This window comes from Egretta garzetta, unplaced genomic scaffold, assembly GCF_000687185.1.
Source record: "Egretta garzetta isolate BGI_Z169 unplaced genomic scaffold, ASM68718v1 scaffold149, whole genome shotgun sequence".
NCBI classification, from domain to species: Eukaryota; Metazoa; Chordata; class Aves; order Pelecaniformes; family Ardeidae; genus Egretta; species Egretta garzetta.
This window is the reverse complement of record NW_009269998.1, coordinates 766,656-773,179: the sequence shown is the minus strand read 5'-3', so window position 1 is coordinate 773,179 and position 6,524 is coordinate 766,656.

Below are 6,524 nucleotides of genomic sequence, written 5' to 3'. Positions count from 1 at the left end.
CTCAGGTCCTTTTCCACCGGGCAGCTTTCCAGCCCCTCTGCCCCACGCCTGGAGCGCTGCCTGGGGTTGTTGTGACCCCAGGGCAGGACCCGGCCCTTGGCCTTGTTGAACCTCACCCACTCGGCCTTGGCCCATGGATCCAGTCAGGACAGCCAGCCTAGATCTCACAAAACCAAAAATAAAATTTAATGTGGCACTATGGTTAAGGGCATTATCACAGACTTCCATGGCTCATCTGCGTGTCACACCATTGCGGTCACACCGCAAAGAGTACAACTACAGAAGTTTTGGTTTTTTCTTAAATCACTGAAAAGTCTTGTCTTAATCCTTCCTCGTTTCCTCAGCATTTTCACAAGCAGAGTTTTATGGACATACTATAAAAAGGGAACAAACTGTTCATTAAAATGGCACTTTTCATTACATTAAAAAAAAAAAGTTAATTTAAAAGTACAGCACAATTCTCACCAAGAGCTGTTAACAGAGCCTCTGTTAAGGGACTCTGTTCCCGGTGAAAGGACAGCCATCACATCTGGCGGCAAAACAGAAACCTCTAATTTATATATAAGCTCTCAGTCTACTGACTAATAAAGTAAACTTTAAAGGTAACATGTAGGCCCTCAAAATAAGCTCCTGACACGTTTCATCACCTTACTTCAACATCCCAACCTCACCATCAGAGGTACTATTAGCTACATTCCTTCACTCGGGTGGCGAATCCTTACAACTCTCTCCAAGCCTTTTGATGGTTTGGGGGTTTTTTCCCCCCCATCTCAACTCAAATATTACTCCCCTCATGGTAACTTCAGTGACCAAGTGAGGGAAACAAGGGCTCTGAAAAAGGCTATCATACCTTTGCAAGCTCAGGACACGCAGGCAAAGCTCCTTTTGCATAGATGACTTGCTCTGACTTTCTTGCAAGGATTTTATCAGGGTTATCTTTGAAATGAACAATTTCTGGCATGACGCAGCAACCTTGTTTGCACACAGGTATACTTTTAGGTTTACTCCACTTTCCGCAGATCTTCTAATCAAGATTTGGAACAGAATTGTTGAACGGCAGACACTAAACAGATTCAAAAATGTAGCTGCAAAAGCCTTGTCAGGCTGCAGTCCCGGACAACTACAGTACATGAAGCAGCTCTTTAAAACTCCAAGAAGTTTTGATCCGTTGCTGTACATGTCACCTTAACACCTACTTCCAAGATGCATTAGCCCATCTGCAGAAAGGCTGATAGGCACTTCATATCAGAGACCTTCAGAGCTCAACGAGAGAGGCAGAAGAGTCTCAAAGGGTGATTATAACAAAACCTTCCCAAGATAAAGGTAATGATACAACTTTTAGCAGTTTTACAGCTGCATCTTTATAGTCAAAAAAGGCAGGCACAGTGTCTTGCTTTTGGAAATTTAGCTAATTTTAAACACTCAAAATAGCTCCTAATAGCTGTCATTATGGAGAATAAGCCGCATATTTCTGCGGGTTCACTTTTTCTTTTTAGAATGGAAGACAAGTCTTTGAATTTGCTAACAACCCTGTTATTCCCCACGCTGAACCCGAGAGTAGAAAACCTTTATTATATATTTATTTTCTAAGTTGTAAAAGGAGTTTGATTACTTTGTATGCCAACTTACACCCAGAGAGAGTTTAGAAAACAATGATCTTAATGTACTGGTAAATACAGCAGTTTGAAGAATATCCTTCTAACTATAGTAGAGCGAGCCATGTTTTACTCCATCCCCATGAAACTGCCAAGCAGTGGCAGCAATAATCCTTCATCACATTGGATAGTGAAAAAAAGCACTACAACTTAAAAAAAAAAAAAAATAAAAGGCATTTTACGGTAGTTTTCCTTTAGAGTGCTATAAAATGCAACCGCATTCACATGACAGCATGTGTGTGTATATGTGTCTCTTAATAAAGCTTCTCTGAAGGGCAATACAGCATGTGCCATGGAAACAGGGGTTGCCATGGAAAGAATGCTTTCTGGTGGATAGCAAAAGAAATGAGGGCTTGATTCCCCCTCTCTCGCTTGTCTTAAAAAATAAAATAAAATAAAAAGAAATCAGTGTAACTATTGACATCAGCAGAGTTATTCCTGAAAAGCATCTGCATGACTGAACAATCAGACCCGGTATACACGCACAGCAGCGGATTTTTGGCATTAGGGCTGCGGCGATGTGCACAGCCCTGTGTTTTCCGAGCAGCTCTCCAGCTATCCCTCGCTCCGCACGGCTCCACAGCCAGCCCCCCCTCGGGCATGCTCGTGACATGCGTCCTTCGAAACGCGGCAGGGGCCAGAGCCACAAGGAGCCGCAGGAGAGCGGATTCGCAAAGCCGTTGTTCCTCACTTCCTCAATCCTCATGCAGAAAGTGCCAGAATCTTCTACCTGCCAGATCTTTTCATTGCTTAAGTATGAAATGTTCTCTGTTAAAATGCACGTGGTGTTACAAACGAATGAAGAGCATGAATCAAATTAACTTAAAGCATATTGGTTTCCAGACATGCTTAAAATGAAGTCCAAATTGATGTGTTTCATCTACCTTATTCATTAAAATGGCATTCTTGATGTCCTCATGTTACCGTAATCTCCAAAGCACTGGACAAACAAGGATATTTGTTTATCTTTATCACTTTCTTTCCTTACTAAAGAACAGGGTTTTATTAAAGAGATCAATCACCTGTGTACAGTTTAATAGCCTGAGCTGTGCATGTAAGACAGAACTTGCTTCAAATAGCCCACAACTCCCAAAGTAGAGAGGGGCACGGAAAACCATTTGTTGCTTTAATAAAAGTAAATTTTTCTCGGAGCTAGCAAGTACCCTATTAGAATTAGTAATCTGAGACAGAAAAGCAGTGCTTAAAGAAAAAAAAAAAAAAAAAAACCAAAAAGAAAACAATTCTAATAAAAGGAGCAGAATCAATCCTGTTTGCTTACCTCCACGAGAGCCCTATGCTTCTAACCAGAGACACAAAAACACTTTACATGCTTAATGCACTGCCTTTCTCTTATTGAATCACACTTATTGTGGCAGCAGCCTTTCGAGGCTTCTAGCTGTGTTGGAGTAATTGGAGGATTGCTGCTCCTAATGAATGGTGTCCTTATAATGGAGGCCAAAGTGTGAAAATCTTAATGTCAGAGCCAAAACGTACAAAGGAAAGCTTTTTGGAAATGCCGATGAACAACCTGAAATACACTGTTTTACTAAAAGATAATATTTTTTACCAGGTTACTGCTGTAACATAATGAAGTTGTATCAGCAGAGGAAATAATGTTATGTACTAACACTGTTGGGTGTTACCACAAACTGCAAGAGCCACCCCTTCGATGATGGAAGGCTGAAAAAACCCTGACATTAATTAAGATCACACCTTTGAAGACTTTTCACTTTTTCACAGTCAAAAGAGTTGGTAAACAGCTCAGCCCCAAAATTGTCCTTCTAGCTATGTTACCGTGAAGAACAGAAACTCTCTCATTAGATGAAAACTCGTCGTTCATTGACTGTCAAGCTTTCGAGAGTTCTTATTCATTTGTGAACTATTTTAGCTTTATTTAGAAGTCCTCTGTTTAATTTGGGGAAAAAAAACTTCCTTTAACTGCCTGCTCTGATTAAGTAGTGGGTTTAGCAAATGGACGTAGTATGCAAAGCAACTGCTAGCAGCCTTAAGACAAACCATAAAAAAGTTCTTGAAATAATGTTTTAGAAGAAAATCAGCCTGCCCTAAGTAGCAGCAACTAAAAAACCACTAAGGTGCTCAGAAAGTGCTTCACAGATTTTGAAAGTAAAGCCGAAAAAGAAGAAGAGAACCAATCCTTCAACTCCTATCAGCTGTTCCTGTTGCCAGTGATTATGGCAATATTTCACAGAGAACATATGGCAATGTTTATAGCCATCAGGCAGTATTTCACAGACGCTGCGACACCATGTGTCCACCAACTAGCCTTTCTGATTGCAATTAATTAGAGAAGAAGCAGGAGGCACTTTTTAAATAACATTAAGTCTCAGAGATTCCTGAAGTTCCATGGCCCGTGTACAAGACTAAGTGACAGGAAAGTCTATTAAAGTTGTAACAAGCCTCGTACAGCGAGTCTGTCCTTGAGGAACAAGACCTAATAAAAAAAAAAAAATACACTCTTTAAGGAGCATAAGAAAGAGCAGAAGTATAATAAGCCATTCAGAGTGGTACCTGGGAAGCCTGCAACAATAAGGAAATATTTGAAGACCTTTAACAGGCCATTTTACGAAACAGATTCCGCAGAAAAGCTGCCACAGTGAAAGCTATAGCAGTTGTTTTATAGTTGCCAGACCCAAGAGGATATGTATCAAAATTACATGGGGATCTATTAAGGAGCCGAGACTTATGAATTGCACTGTGGTAGTCATTTCATGAGTCCTATTTTAATAAAGGCAAGCAAGAGAGGAAAATTAAGGATAATAAACTACCTGATAGGTTTTCACAGCCAAGCGGGAAGCTGAACTTTCCCAGCCAGCCCCCGTGGTTGAATCAGGCACTTTTGGGTAGCACCACTGGGGGATGAAGCAAGGGCAGGGGTGGGCAGCACAGCCCCGTGCCGCAGCACCTTCAGCAGCACCGCAGAGAGCTCTGCAGGCTGTACTACAGCAATTCCCTTAAAAAAAAAAAGCTTTCCATCACAGAGGCATTTTCCCAACAGAGTCCAACCTGACCCACTGGGAATGAGCCAGGAGAATCACAGAAGCTCAAAATCATGCCAAAGCTGATGCAATAGGCGAGGCATCAGTCAAAACCGGCGCTGAAAAGTTGAGCAACAGATTCCTGCGTTTGGGATTGGCTCATGGCATCCTCCCCTCCTTGCTGGACATCTTTGCCCCACACAACCTGCTTCCCCGCCGCTGCTTGTCTCGGGTTGGGATATTCCCTGGAGATGTGAAATAAGAGAGCGAGGTCAGGGGGAAACTTGCCCAGCTGTACTCTTAGCAGGGCTCCTTTCTGCCAATTCTCTGAGCCCGAATCATGTAACTGAGCTCACCCTGCGGCTCTTCCCACAGCTGGGGAGCTAATGGATCGCTCTCTTGTCTCTCCAGACTCTTATGCTCACAAAACTTCTAGAAACTCAACACCTTTGAGATCTCTCTCCACCTGTCAAATTTTGCTAAGTCGGCCAGCAACCTCAGAAGTTATTAAGGCACGCTAACAGTGCAGTCGTACCAAGTCTCATTTCCTTGAGAAAGAAGGCTTTTAAACTTCTCTACCATTATATGGTTGTTATTTTAGCATTTCCTTCATTTCCCCAAACCTCCAACCTCTAATTTTTATTACAGAATTCTCATCTTGAGACTTTTTGAGACACAGAAAATGCAAATGGTGTTGGCAATAATGGAAGCATTGATTTTCATTAGTCTTAAGAGCAAAATTCCACATTGCACCCATGGCAGATCTCAAAAAGGTAATCTAATGGCCATAATACACCTGCCTAATTGCAGTACAATAACTTAGGATCTGTTGTCACAGGTGTGACATGACAGAAAACACAAGCCGTGTTTAAAACTATGTCAGATTGTTGCGATGGGTAAAATTCTTTCCGTCGGCACCAGGCAGACTATTTTAAAACTCCAGATGCAGCCCTGACACCAATCAGCAGCTAAAAATGAGCCACCATTCCACCCACTGCTACGCTTGCGTGATGCGAGTAGGGTAGCTTTATAAATAAATAGATAAATAAATAAATAAATAAATAAATGCCGGAATAAAATGACAGCTGGCAACTTCACCATCCTTGCCTACACTTTCCTAGGAGCAGAGTTAATACTTTGGGCTGTGCACGCAGAACGCTTTCAAGGTTTGTACTCCATCAAAAAAGTTCCCAAACTGTGAGGCTGACAGCTGCCACCAACTTAACAGCTATACTAAAGTTCCTGGCACAACTTACACTGGCTTCTCTAGAATTTAAGAGGCTCTTCAATGCTCAAAGAAAATTGCAATATATTCCTTAATAAAGCACATTTCAATGAAAAGATGAACAATAGAGTTCAGAGAGAAACTCCTGTCCAATATGCTACCCACCAGCTGTGGTGCCATTGCTACAGCACCATCCTATTACTCGTTATTTTTAGGACCGTAACACAATAGCCACTGATAATCAAGAGCTGTAGCAGGGATCACCCTCCCCAATTAAATCCCTACTTTCTCCCTTTTCAAAAGGCTCCTGCGGGTGCCTTGCTTCCCACGTGGGCTGGGAGCTGGACGGAGAGGCACCCAACCCAGGCACCAGGGGATGGCCGGGGGTGCCCGCTCCTGCAGGCTCCCCCTTCCTTGCCGAAATTCAAGAGCAATACAAAGACCGGCTTACACCTGGGGGCTGATCTAACCCAGAGATCCCAGGTGCCCCAGCAGATCCAGCCTGAAGCTGTGACGGAGCCTGGGGAGTTTGAGGGCAGCAGGACCCACACTGGCACAGCCCTGGGTATGACCCACTACATAGAGCTATGGTCTTCAAATAAATTAATAAATAAATTAATTTAAAAGCCTAAAAACATTAAGGATTTC